Source organism: Furipterus horrens, unplaced genomic scaffold (assembly GCF_987537825.1).
Source record: "Furipterus horrens unplaced genomic scaffold, mFurHor1.1.pri manual_scaffold_11, whole genome shotgun sequence".
Lineage (NCBI taxonomy): Eukaryota > Metazoa > Chordata > Mammalia > Chiroptera > Furipteridae > Furipterus > Furipterus horrens.
Window position 1 is genome coordinate 77,009,738 of NW_028327181.1, and position 15,204 is coordinate 77,024,941.

A 15,204-nucleotide genomic window follows, 5' to 3' on the forward strand; every position below is an offset into this window, starting at 1 on the left:
CGTTATTTTCATTAACCTGTAACTTATATCTCCTTCTTAACTTTCAAAATTTATTTCTCTCTGAAGGCTAAAGTTAAAAAGACTAATAACATGGAATTCTGGAAAGAATATAGAACAACAAGTATCTCACACATTGCTGGTGGGAGTGTAAACTGGTACCACCACTTGGGAAAGCAACAGTACCTACTAAAGTGAAATTTCATGTGTCCTACAACCAACAATTCCACTCCTAGCCATATTCCCAACAGAAGTAAATGCATGTGCTCCCCAAAAGATATAAACAAGAAACTTTGTAACATTCATTATTCATTGTTACCAAAAATACTGGATGCATCTCTAATGTCCATCGAAAGGAGAATGGATAAATTGTGGTATACAATGGAAATCAAACAATAAAGCAATGAACAAAGAAAATACTGCTACTTCAACAACATGAATGAATATTGCAGACATAAAGTTGAGCAAAAGAAGTCCTACCACATAATGAATGACATCATTTATAGAAAGTTCTATGGTGACAGAAAACCAATTAGTGGTGACCTTTATAGAGAGAGATATTGGCTGCGATGGGATCCCCTGGAGCCTTTTGGGGTGTTGGCAATGTTTTAAATTCACCAAGGTTCTAAATTCAGAGACTAGATTGGTGCACTTGATTGTGTATAATGATGCTTCAATGCAAAAGAAAAAAGAAAAAAGGGAAAAGGTGTTATAGTATTTTACCCAAATGTAAATTTCCTCTCTTGTGAGCTCTTCATTTGTTTCTTTTTGTTTCCTATTTTATTAATAGTTACCATGGTTATTTTTTTAAATGTGTTATATCTAGGGTGAGCACAATTAAACAGCATGTGTGTTGTTTGCCCAGGATTGCCAGGGCTGGCTTTTCCTAGGGTTTCCTCAATTATTACTTGAGGATTGTTACAACCCTTCTCTATAATTAAATTTCTAATCCAAGTAGTGGTAAAATACATATAACATAACATTTGCCATTCTAAACTTTTTAAGTGTACCACCATCCATCTCCAGAACTTTTTCCATCTTCCCAAACTAAAATTCTGTAACTATTAATAAGTCCCTATTCCCTGGCAACTGCTATTCTACTTTCTGGTCTCTATAAATTTGACTATTCTAAGTCCCTTATATAAATGGAATCATATAGTATTTGATAGGATTTCTGAGAAGCCAATTGTTTCCTAAAATATGATTTGAATGTTACATGGAGGAGAAACTATGTTTTTAGAGACTAGAAAATCATATTGTCAACAATGAAAGAAAATAAAAATATTTTCTCATATATTTTTATAAAGCAGCAGTACCCTTGAGGCGATCCTGATCTGTCCAGGGTGCTGATAACTCACTAGCCATCCTGCCAAATGGGGTTGGAAAGATTTAATGCTAATTATGAAATGAGCTCCAGTGGCTTTGTGGCTTCCAGTTTCAAGGACTCTTCTCCCCATGCAGAAAATTAGAGAATCCTGTCTTAAACCTAATAGACTAGAATCCCAAAGACGCTTGAAAAGAGTTACAAAGCTCAAAAACAAGCACAACTAAATAATACCTTGGGCAAGAGTATATGAACATTGGATTGGGTTGAAATTTTTTAAGCAAAGAATTACAGTAATTAACTCACAACTCAGGATATTGGTAAACTCTTGGGGAGACCAAGGAGCTGGATAGGGAAGGAGGACACAGATAGACGTAAAATTATCGGTATTGTTTTGGGTCTTAATTTATGTTTGACTCGTTTATTTTTAATATTACACTTTAAGTCCTAGGTATATGCCACATGTATTTTTATATGCACCAAAAAATGCAATATAAAAGATGACAAAGGCCCTGGCAGTTGTGGCTCAGTTGGTTGGGCATCGTCCTGCAAAATGAAACGTCACCGATTTGATTTCAGGTCAGGGCTCATGGCTAGGTTGCCTGTTCAGGGCCAAAGGCAGCCAATCGATGTTTCTCTCTCACATCGATGTTTCTCTCCCTCTTGTTCTCCCTTCCTTCCCCTCTCTCTTTAAAAAATAAAATAAAGTTAAATAAATAGAAAAGCAAAGATTAATAATAATCCTTAGGGGAATCTTGAAAAGAGTTAAGTCTAGGGAGGTGTTTACATGGTGTTGGAAGAACTGAGCAACCCAAAGAAATTAAAACTTTTGGTCTATCATCCCCCACATTTTTGTTACTATTGAAGACATGTAAATTGCTAATCTTACTACACTTTTATACTGAAAATGACACTATATAAAATAATATATTATAGACTAGTTTAGAAATACTGCTTTGTCATGCTCCCATTTTATGAAATTGTTTGATCCAAATTGCTCCTTTGATATCTTTTTCTTATTTTCATTAGTGGGGCTAATCACTTCCATCTGAACTACTTGGGAAGAAGCAATTTTTGCATCATGTGCGATTATGGCCCTGGAAATTTTATCCCAAGATACCTGTTTGCTATTCATGATCTTCATAAGGTAACCACCTACTGTAGAAAATTTTCATTTGTATTATGAAAATACAAAACAATGTAGAGAGGACATACAATGAACTCCTATAATCTCATCTCCCAGAAGGAACGATTATCATACTTTTTGTGAATGTACATTTTCATTGGTCTGGGATCAATGCCCAGGAGTGCAATTGCTGAGTCCTGTGTTATTGCATTGTCCAGATGGTTTTGCATGTGCGAACTACATATGAATACATATTTTAAAACAGTAAGCATTCTGTAAATACCTTCTGCAACTTTTCTTTCGTTTCTCTTTGAATCTAATCATATATCTTGGATATCTTCACACACATATAAATATATCCAAATACACACACACACACACACACACATAATTCATCTTAACAGATCCAAAATCTGTTCCACTGCATGGATTTAGAGAAACTGTGACCTGCACTGAACAGAACACTCAGAAAATGCCACTGTCATCCTCTCCCCAGAGTGTGACCGTGGTCTGCTCCCATACTGAGATAACGCGAGGTGTGTTCTCCAGCTGGTTACTTCTTTTTCCTTGTTATGTATCAACAACTACTTAGACTTAACTATAAGAATACCGACTTCTGACTTCTGACCAAGATGGAGTCATAGACAGACATGCTGTGTCTCCCTCCACAACTAAGAAGGAATACAACTCCCTCAAAACTAGAAACAACCAGAAGTTCCAGAAAATCAAACTACATGGAAGTCCAGCAAAGAAAGATATAAAGAAGAAATACGCATTCAGACAGCTAGGAGGGGTGAAGCCAGGGCGGAGAGGACGCGGTGTGGTGGCGGCAGCAGCAGCAGTGGCGGCGGTGGCAGCAGGCCAGCGGGAAGCACAGTCACGTGTTTTAAAGTCAGGAGGGACACTTGGGGAGCGTTCCCAGCTCCTTACCAGACCTTGCAGCTCACAGTCCCAGCACGGGGGAACATCAAGCCTCATTGCTTCTGACTGTGCAGACCAGTGGGGGTTGGTGTGGAGGCAGAAACTGCTGGACTCCACAGAGCTCACTTGTTTAAAGAACTGCCACAGTCCTAGAATGTCCACAGACCCACCCACTCTGGGAACAATGGCCAGGGCAGCAGCTAGAGGGGCACAAGTCCGGTGCGGAAGTGGGAGAGGTGCCTGGAAAAGGAGCGAGTGCTGGGCAGGCAGCATTGTTCCCTCTCAGGCCCCTCCCCCACATACAGCGCCACAACGTGGTGAAACAGGTAGCCCTGTACTGATGAATCCTTAAGACTCCGCCCCTTACAACATAACAGGAGTGACAGCTCTACCTGGGACGCGGAGGCAAACAAACACAAGAGCCTTTCAGAATGAGGAGACAGAGAAGTATGGCCCAACAGGGGGAATGGATCAGGGTTCCAGTGGGAGAACTAAGCGATGAGGAGATAGTCAACCTAACATGTAGAATTCAAAACACTGGTGATAAAGATGCTCACAGGCTTGACAGATATGCTTGAGTATGGCAAACGCATAAGGGAAGAAGTGAAGGCTATGGCAAATAAAACAAAGGAAAATTCACACAAAATCAATGGTGAAGGGAAGAAAGCCAGGGTTCAAATCAATGATTTGGAACATAAGGAAGAAAAAAAAACAACAACAACAAAACAGTCAACCAGTGCGGAATGAGGAAGCAGGAATTGAAAAAGTGAGGAAAACTTCTCAAATTTTGCAAAGGAGATGAACATACAGGTCTGGGAAGCATGGAGAGTCCCAGACGAGCTGGACCCAGAGGGGATCACACCAGGACACATCATGATTGAGATGCCAAAGGTGAAAGATAAAGACAGAGTCCTGGGGGAAGCAAGAGAGAGGTGGAGAGTTGCCTACAGGGGGGTGCCTATAGGACTATCAGCTGATTTCTCAGAGGACACTTTGCAGGCAGGAAGGGACTGGCAAGCAGTATTTAATGTGATGAAAGGCAACCTACAACCAGGATTACTCTATCCAGCAAAGCTATCATTTGGAATGGAAGGGCAGATGAAGTGCTTCCCAGACAAGGTAAAGTTAAAGGAGTTCATCATCACCAAGCTGTTATTATATGAAATGTCAAAGGGACTTACCTAAGAAAAAGAAGATCCCAACTATGAACATTAAAATGACAACAAACTCACAACTATCAACAACTGAATCTAAAAAGTAAAAACAAAATCCAACTAAGCAAACCAGAATAGGAACAGAATCATAGGTATGGGGATCATTTGGAGGGTTATCAGCTGGGAGGGGGCAGGGGTAGAAATGGGGAAATGGTGCAGGGACTAAGAAACATAATCAGTTGGTACAAAATAGACAGGGGGATGTTAAGAATAACATAGGAAAGGGTGAAGCCAAAGAACTTATACGCACGACCCATGGACATGAACTAAGAGGGGTGGAATTGCTGGAGGGAAGCAGGGTACTGGGTGGAGGGGAGCAAAGGGGAAAAAAATTGGAACTACTGTAACAACATAATCAATAAAATATACTTAAAAAAAAAAAGAATACTGACTTCTTTGCCCTCTACTTTTTATTTACCCCATGTCTTGCTCTTTGTTCTATTCATTGTCTTTTCTTCCTGAGCACATCTTCAAATTATTCTTTCAGGGAGAGTCTATGGGTGTTACACTCTAACTTAGGGTTTACACATCCAGAAAACTCTTTACTTCGCCTCCACACTTGAATGTTGGTTTGAATGCATTTAGGATTTTAAGTTTAAAATTCGGGGCTGTGCTGGGCTCTGACACTTGCTACACCACCGCTCTGGTTTCAGTATTTTCTGATGGTCTGACAGGAATGTCCAGCCCTGGCTCCAGCACTGTGTAGTCTGTGCACAAAACACAGTATCATTATAATTTCATTATGTCTGATCCCCCTTCCCAATTAGGGACACTCAGGCTGTGAGAAGCCCCACCTCAGACACACAGAGAAACCTAAATGGGGCCAGAAATTTCTGGAAGGGAAGAAAAGTCCAAGGCTGATAAAGGTTGAGAGGATATAAATGGGCACCAGCCCCAGGAGTCACCTTCAGTGCGTGCTCTGGCACCAACACAGGGTGGCCCAGGATAAGAGACGGCCTGGGCTCCTGAGGAAAGCCAGTTTCACAGGACCCTAGAGGGCAGAGCCTTGGTGTCATCCTTGGTTGCCTCTGCCTGGAGCGATGGGGAGGCTTCTGCCTTCCCTTTCCCAGAGCAGCAGGGCTAGCAGTGCATGAGGAAGGTGAGGGGTCTGCAGCCATCCTGGGACCCTGTCACCTGCTGGTGAAGAAGCCCAGCTGGGATGCAGGAGGGAGGGCCTGGCATCCTGGAGTTGGGAAGTGGTCCAAGGGGTAGCGGGAGTTCCTCCACCCTGCCCCCAGCTCTAGGGAGGCACTCGGGTATTTTACAAGATGTTTTGTTTCTAACCCTTAGAGCAGCCCACATCGTGAACACTACTGCCTCATTTTACAGGAGAGAGAAGTAGAAATCAAGACGCCTGACTCCCAGGCCCACGTTTTCCTGTGCCCAGAACTACTTCATTTTTCTATATTTTTATCTACCTTGCCTTCTCACCAGAATACAAGTCCTGGGTGACAAGGCCACAGATGATGCTGTCCCAGCTGTGATTTCAGGTGACAGAGGCTTATTGAACCCCCATCCTGAACCAGGCCTGGGCAGGGACATGGTGGATAATGTAGTTCAGTGGAGGCTTCCAAAAGAATTTCTGGCCTGACGACAGGTTAGGGCATGGTCAAAGCTGGGCTGAGGGGGCTTCATAGGGCACCGCCCATGACTCTGGCACAGAGAGTGAGGCCCAAGTAGGTGGTGAAGTGCAGGCCCCTGAAGCATATCAGAAACTCAGACTTGCCCGTCGGAAGGGCATCCACCTGCACTGACAACTGGAGCTCAGAGAAGCGGTCCCGAGCTGACCTGCTGGACATCTGTTTCTATCCTCAGTCCCTTGACGCTGTTGCTTGAGGTAAGTCCTGAGTCTGATAGCCTGGTGGCCCGGTGGTGAAGCCTTCCCTAGGAACCTGTTACATGATCTCCTTTAAACTACCGAGTCATCTTAAATTACCTATAACCTTTCTTTGCCCACAGATGCTAAGCCCTGTGGTTTCTCTCAGTTTGCTGGTTGGTGGCTGGGGTTTCCTCAGCTCTGCAGGTGGCATCGAAGAGTGTCCCCCTGCCTGAGGAGGTGGGAGGAAGCCTCTGGGTTCTCAGACTGCCGTGAGAGGGTGTGAGACGAGCAGTCCCTTCCCGGCCTCACAGAGGAGAGCAGTTTGACCCAATAGGGTCGCTGGGGTCAGGGGCAGCCATGTCTGGGCAGGAAAGACCCTTCGGTTTGCTTGGCTTGGAAGGCCAGACTTCCACACAGGCTGAGGACCTGCAAGACTTTGCTCCAGGTCCCACCAAAGAGACTAGTCCTTCCCTAGGCCTTTGGGGCCCCTGTCCTCCCAGAATCACAGACTGTAATGGTATGGTCTGGGGTGAGAGCTTCCACCCAATCTGCACCAGCCCAATCTGGGGTCTCCCTTCCAGCACTGCAGCTTCAGGGGTCTGAGGGCCTCTCCTCTTGGCCCACACAGGGAGCAGGGCAGGCTTTTATCACTGTGACCATCTAGGCAGACATGGAGACAGTGGGAGGCAGGACTGGCACTCAGGCCCCACGGGCCCTGACTCTCTTTTTCTTTCCTAATGTTATTTGATTAGTTGTTGCTGTTTTCACAATGAATGTGTATTTTTCTTACAACAATTTATTTGATTTTAAAAAAAGGAAGAACAGATTGTCAATGTGATCTGTTGTTCCTCTATCAGGTACAAACGTACACCTCTGGGTATACGTATCTGTCAATGCAAATGGGAAAATCTTCAACCTTTCTTACAAAAGTGTGAATGGTGTCATCTCCCAGGAATTGGACAAAGAGTGGGGGCAGGACTTCAGTATTCTCTTTCCTACCTTTAGAATTGCTTATATATATTTACAAGGAGCTGGAACAGCTTTTAGAATTAAAATACATTTGAAATAATTGTATATTTCATTCAATAGTTCCACTCTTAGTTTTTATCCTAAAAGAACAAGCATATGTTGGCACAGATTCACGTGCAAGGATGTGGGCTGAAGTGTGATTAGAGATTTAGAGATTGACAAGCTAACCTTCCATCAACAACGAATTGGCTAAATAAGTGGTTAGTTACTCTCCCAATTAAATATAATACAGACTTCATAAATCATGCTTTTATAAATTATTTGATGATATGGGAAAATTATCTTGCTATAATGTTAATTTTTAAAACAGGATACAAATTTAAATACAGCAGTTAATATATATAATCTGTCTCGGTGATAGACTATGTCTCTAAGTGAGAGATTTAGGAGCAATTTATAATTTTCTTAAATTTGTTGTAAAATTTTTATCTGCAAGAAGAAGACCAAGGTGATTTAATTAAATAAGTACAAGGACCATTTACGGCCAGAAGGGGTCCATAGACCCTCTAGTCGCTCCTTCCTAAAATGATATCTTCAGTGGCTTGTGCCTCCAGCCCCCAAGCCCAACATCTTTCCTGCCAACAACCCCTCCCCTAATCCAACCGCCTCTTGACCCTCAGTCCCTTAATGTATGGGGCCTGAGGTGCCTTTTCTGTCATCATCCCATAGCCTCCCCCAGCCCTTAGAAACAAACTATGAGTGGCAGAGGGCCACTAAGAATGGGACGCCCTAGGCTTGCCCTCTCTGCAGGGTAAGGAGGGCTGCAGGCTGGGGGGCACGGTCCGGGGTGGGGCAGAGCCCCGGAGCTGTGTTGGGAGAGGGACCCGCATTCATGTGAGCTAAGGAAGAGCGTGGGGACCCGCAGCCCTCTTGGCCTCCCCCGGAGCCCACTCCCCACTCCCCAGTGCCCTCCCACGGAGGACCCTGCCCCCCTCTGCGCAGAGGTGACTCAGGGTGGTCCCGCACTCTCCTTCTCTGGTCCTCGGGCTTTGCCCCGCGGCCACTGGGCTAGCTGCACCAGGTTCTGCTCCTGAGGCTCCTGGGAAGCGGGCTGTCCCAAGAGGACAAGCCTCCTTCTATTCGGGGCCACCCGCGGAGGTGCCAGAGAGCGCGCTGAGGATGACACCTGGGGCCGCTGCCATTTCTGCGCGCTCTACCTTCCTTTTAGCCAGCATGGGATTCCTGCCTTTCCAGAACTTTCTGAGGTGGGTGGCACAGGGAGGCGCCTTAACTGGGGAGGAGGATCAGTCAGCTAAAAGGAAGCCGTGTTCCGTCTCAGGGACTGATGGTGAGGGGACCACAGAGATGCTGGACCCCACCTTTTGAGAGGGACATTAGTTTCCACACTCCACTCTGTCCCTCCCCAAAATAACCTGTTAGGTAATATCAGGAACTATTTTCGATTCCCACCTCCAGTTGGCAGGACCTAGCCTAACCTTCCAGCCTCCCAAGCTCAAGTTCTATCTCCTGCGGTCTGCCACTCACCGCCTGAGATGGGTGGCATTGTTCTCCCCCCTTACAGAGGAGGAAACAGACTCAGGGAGGTGACAACGGTAGATGACAGTGCCAGGCATAGAACCCAGGTCTTCTATAAAGTCCAGTGCCTTTCCTTGGTCCCTGACTGCTCTGTTTGGGCGTGTTGTGAAGTGGGAGGGGTTCAGGAGTAGTTCTCCCCTATCTGGGCTCCCACAAAGCTGGCCGCCAGAGAGGTGGCCCCAGGCCGCACTTCTTTTCCCAAATATCCATACTGCCCTCAGGGTAGCAGGTTTGAGGACAGTGCTAAAGGTTGGGGGTACCTGGGTCACTGAGGATGAAGAGGCAGTGTATATTGGGGTGCACACAGCCCGAGTTTGGAGATGCTGGGCAGCTCCTTCAGCCAAGATTACGCAGTTATGGTCTGATTCTGACTAACCTGCATTGGTACAGCCACCCAAGTGGAAGTAAAAGAAGGCATTAAGTTCATTATGGAGTGGGCTCTTTTGGAAAAATTGGGTGCCCTCTTGTGGACACTTGAGGAATCTCACTATATATTTTTTATCCAGCAAGTTCCACCTCACTCCCCACCCCCTACTCCACTAACAGGCCATTTGAAGGGTCCCTTTATTAGGGACAAAAGGCTTCTGGGATCCCAAAACTGAATTTCAACACATGAAAATTTTCACAAATATCAGCTTATTTTTTCCTCACAGCCACCCTATGAGGTAAGTACTATCATCCCTGTTGTAGAGGTGAGGAAATCTTGGCACAGAGAAGTTAAGGGACTTGCCTAAGGTCACACAGCCACTCTGGATTCCAGGCCCTTGGCCATGCTGCCTCTCACTGGGGTGAGAAGATTCATACAGCAACCGAGGCACAGCCAGAGGACGTGTGTGCCTACAACAGAGACCGACTTCCCCAAAGCTCACCCTGCACCTCCGGGGTATGAATATGTCTTGCCACATGAATGGAGGGTCTGGAGATTTCCAAGCACTGCCCTTCTTTGACCTTATTGGTTCTTCCTATCACTTCTGGGAGGTGGGAAGTGAGGGAGGAGGCAGGGCTGCTCAAAGCTTTGCGAATCTCTGAATCTCCAGGAAAGTCAGAGTTCCCTAAGGCAATATGGTCCCATCACTAACTGAGCCAGACACCAGTGTAGACACTGGCCAGTCAGGTGGCATCCATACTGCCTTCCCACTCTCCGCCCTCTAGGCATGGAGGGAGTCCTGGTGAGCATCATAAGACTTGCCTCTCTTCTGAAACCTGAAACCTGGGGGTGTGGGGGCTCAGAAGAATCCCTTTCCACCATTTTACAGATAAGGAAATGAGCTTCTTCATAAGACCCTACCCCCCACTCATCACATGCTAGTTGGCAATCTACTGTGGGTGTTGGGACACAGTGATACAGAGGTGGATGAAGAGCAGCTCTCTGCCCTTAAGGAACTCTAGTAGAGGAAGGAGAGATGAGTAAACAATAATTGCAACTCAGTGTGATGGGCATACAATGGAGGTGACTGCTGTAGAAAGGGAGGCTGGACTCTGCTTGACTGGGGCAGAAAGGCTTTGAAGGAGGTGCCACTGGCAATTGGACTGGTGGGTGGATTCGGATTCATGGGAGGGAGGGGGGAGAAGAGCATTCCAGGTTTAAGCAGGCAGAGAGGCAGCAGTGGGAAACAACAGGGCAAGTACGGGGAACTGCAAGCATTTTTCTGGTTGACACAGAGGCTGCCTGGGAAGAGGACAGGAGGCTGGGGAGTTGGAGTCAGATCGTGAGGATCTCATTTGCCATGCTAGTGAGTTCAGACTTGACACCATAGTGCAGGCAAGGAATGGTGTCACCCTCTCCAAAGAGCATAGATGAGGTGTCTTGCCATGCTCAGAGGGAGTGAAAGTTGGAAAGAGAGGCACTGGAGAGGGTTTGCTTAGTTTATTAATGTTTTCATTAAACTTTAATGGAGTTCTCTGTTAGTTGGAACTCAAGGTCACAGAGCTCCATCTCTGCCCATGGCTTATCTCCACTCGCCTCTGCCTGGCTCTGTTCTGCAAAGAGACTTTCTTCACATGGAGGATGCTGGCCACTCACAGCCCCGTGTCTGTATTATCTCAACTAGCAATCCTAGCATGAAGAGGAACTACTTCCTATGTGTATATATAAATCCCAAGGAAGCCTCTGATTGGTTCTGCCTGTTTAGTGACACCTGTTGGTCTAATTACTATTCCTGGGGGATGAGAAACTATGATTAACCTGGTCATATGCCTACCTCTGTAGAGGAGGCATAAGTGGAGGGAGCATCCTGATTCACAGCTCCTCAAGACCACATGGAGTGAAGGAGTGTGCTTTCCATAGTTATCAGGAGATGCATGGGAAATGAGCTGAACAGCAAAAAAATGGAAGTGGCCACTTTTGTGGGTCAAATGCTCCACTAGATGCTGGGAGTGAGAGATAAGATCCCATCTCTACCATCAAATAGTTCCCAGTCCAGACGAGGGCTCAGATGATTAGAAACTGTCACACTGATGATGGGATACCGGGACTCTCCAAATACTTTGGGAACCCAAGAGAAGAGCACCCAACCCAGACCAAGGCAGAAAGAAACCAGGATCACGTTCCCCCCAAATGCTGCCCCTCAACTGAGTTATGAAAGATGAATGAGAATCAGCCAAGGGAAGAAAGGCAGAAGGAAGTTCATGGAGAGGGAGTAACATAAAGAGGCATAACCCCTTCAGCAATGGCAGCTTTCTGGACTGGGCAGACAGGACAGACGGTTGTGCAGTTCTTCAAGAGAGGGGCACAGAAGAGACTCTGTGAGGTGAGAGGGACTGGAGCTTCAGAGTGACACATGAGGAATTTGGGAGCCTGTGGGAAAATCAGTTGGAGACACCAGTAAATGACTAGATTGATTTGGATCTCAAGGATGAGAAAAAGTATTAAGCTGTGGAGATACATTTGGGATCATCCTATTGCAGCAGCACATAGAGAAAAAGATTTGTACTCTCAGGTCCCAAGGCTTCTGGATATGTAACTCTCTTATTAGAAATCTTCCATAGTATGTTCTATTGTCCCTGGTACACTGTAAATGCTCAATAAATATTGATGATGGGGAAAAAAAAATCTTCCATGGACCCTGGCTGGTGTGGCTCAGTGGATTGAGCACCAACCTGTGAACCAAAAGGTTGCCTGTTCAATTCCCAGTCAGGGCACATGCCTGGGTTCAGGCCAGGTCGTGTGAGAGGCAACCAATCGAAGTTTCTCTCACACATGAATGTTTCTCTCCCTTTCTCCCTCCCTTCTCCTCTCTAAAAATAAGTAAATAAATATCTTTTAAAAATAAAAATAAAAATCTTCCATGGGAAAGGACATGAAAATCAGCATGTCACCTGACATCTCACTGGCAACCGCCAATTCAAGGAGAAGGTGAAGCAAAGTCTGCAAAGGGTGGAGGGACTGGCTAGACTGCTAGTGGTCCCCACACCTGTGCCCCTATTCTTCCTTAGTAAGAGAATCTTGGAATTTTAGCCAGGCACAGAGTCATCCTGAATTGTTTACATCTCCAGCTTCCTTTGAAGCTAAGTGTGGCCTCGTCACTAAGTTCTGGCTTTGCACCTTCCTCCATCGCAGCCAGCTGCCTAGAGAGCCAATATGAGGCCATCATCTTAAACCATCAGGACAAGGACCTCATCTTATATGTGGCAGAGTAGAAAACAGAGGAGCCTAGTCCCCTGCAGTCTTTTCCATGAGAACGAAATACACTCCCACTTGTTTGAGCCAGCGCTATTTGGGGTCTTTTATTTACAGCTAAACTTAATCCTAACTAATATTGGGGGAAAATTATACACAGCCAAAATATCAAAAAAGTACAAGAATAAAGTAGTCACTCTTGTACAGGCAACAATTCAAAGAGAAGTCAGGAAATAGATGTTTAAATATATTATTTAAAGCCCTAAGAGTAAGTGATAAAAGTAGTACATAAATATGGGGCTGGCAGGGATTAGGGAAAGAAGGGAAGCAGTGAAAGCAAGCTAAATTCATTGTCTTTCATTGCAGGGAGTCAGGAGATACTGTTTAAACTTGATGAATTAGGTACAATGATATTAGCATATTTTCTGGCATTACGGAAGTACTATCAGAAGGGCTAAAACGAGAAATGGTTTAAAATGATTGCTTCCAGGGAATGGGCCTCAGAGTTGATGGAGGGAATTCTGATTTTTCAATTTGACTCTCTTGCACAGTTAAAATATACATTTTTACTTGTATATATGTAGGGAAACCTCTGAAGGAAAAGTGACAAACTTAATGGTGTAAACCTCCAAGGGGCAGGAGTGGACCCAAGGGGGGAGGGTCTGGGCACAGACTAAGCTTTTGGTTTATAATTTTTTATATTATTTGGTGTTATAAAAATGAGCACTCTTATTTTTGTTGAAAAAAACTTTAAGTGTGTTAAAAAATATTTTTTTTTAAATCCTAACCCGAGGACAATATTTTCATTGCTTTTAGAGAGCGAGAAACATTGATGTGAGAGAGAAGCATCAATCAGGACTGGGGGTCGTAACTGCAACCCAGGCATGTGCCCTGACTGGGAATCAAACCCACAACATTTCAGTTATGGGCCGATGCTCCAACCAACTGAGCCACACCAGCCGGGGCAAAATGTATTTTTTTAAAAGAAAGTGGGAAGGGAATAATAACATATAAGGGTCACAGTCTGGAAAATACCACAGGCAGAAGGACAGGACCTATGAGGTCATTTTCCTGCAGTGCAGGTGTCTCTTAACAAGTCTGATTTTGGCTGCTGCCTGGATTTATCTCGTCCCTTGTCCTCCACAGCCAGACCTGAGAGGAGTTTAAAGAGAAGTCCCCTCTCGGGAGGTGTCCTGCTCAAGTGTCCCACTTCCTGCTGGCATAGTTGAAGTTGGAATTACCTAAGAACTGAGCAATCGGAGGCCCGCTTGCCAGGTTTGGAGTTTCTCTGGTGACACAACTCCCCAAAATCCAGCTGGCTAGCTGCCATTTCAATTCCTAGGGATGCCATGTGCAAGTAACCAATGCTAGAAAGCTTGCTCAGTCATGAAACTCAATTCTGAACCTGGCTCTTGTGGTTTGTCTCTTAGCAACAGGCTTGGGGCTCAGACCATCCTTCCAGGTCTTAGATTAAGATTCTTCCTCGGGGAGATCCAAGATGGTGGAGGAGTAAGTGGAAGCTACTCTAACCTCCTCCCAGGACCAGCCTGGACTTACAATTTAATTGTGGAGAAATCATCTGGAATAACCAGCTGAACACTAGCTGAAGAGAAGTCTTATAACCACGGAGAGACAGAAAAGGCCGCTTCATCACAAAGTGATTGAATACAACAAGGATGCCAGCTTGTTAAACTGAGCACACCGTTGTCCGGGGACAGCCAACTGACCTGGAGTCTGCACGATCCTTCCCCACGTGGGAAGGCCACCCTCCCCTCCATGCCTCCACTCTTATTAGGGATTTCTGGACCCAAGGATAGGTAGGACGATGACAATGTCTAGCTTGAAGCAGCTAGAGGAGCACAAGGCCTTCGCCCATTGTCTTTTATAAGATTATAAAAGGTCTTAAGTCTGAGAGGAGGGGATTGTTGTAAAAAATTAACTAATTAGTTAATTATTTATTTTTAAAAGAATAATATAGGAAAGGGTGAAACCAGAGAACTTGTATACACGACCAATGGGCATGGACTAGGGGAAGGGGGATTGCAGGGGGGTGGGTGCTGGGCAGAGGGGAGCAAAGAGGAAAAAACAGGAACAACAACAAAAAAAGATTCTTCCTCCGTGTGTGGACATCTGCAGTTCACTGCCCAGCATCCTTTCTGGGACTGAAGCCTCGAATTTCCTTTGGGAAGCCATCTTTCCTTCTCCCATTCTCAGCTAAGAGATTTCATCTGGGATTGTTTTCTTCCCCCAAATCTATGGGGGCAAATCAATATGTTCCTGTCTCCCTGGCCAAAATGATTGTTCAGGGATGGGCCCATAATCTATGACAGCCCAATCAGAGTGAATCGCAGAACTTTTGCTAAAAATGCTAGGACATGGACTTGCTCTTTCTTGGTGATATTGCACAAAGAAGCTTGTAGCCTCAGAAGCCAAAGGACCAGGAAAAGGGCAGCTTAGCAATAAATTAAACTTTTGGACAATAGTCACTTTACCACAGCCAAACACTTCAGAACAACTGTGGCCTTATCCCCACACATCCCAGCAAAGAACAAGTGAGGAGTCTAGATTCATCCCTGTCAGTCTGTAAGGAAGCAGTTGATCTTCCCTTCTCCCAACCCA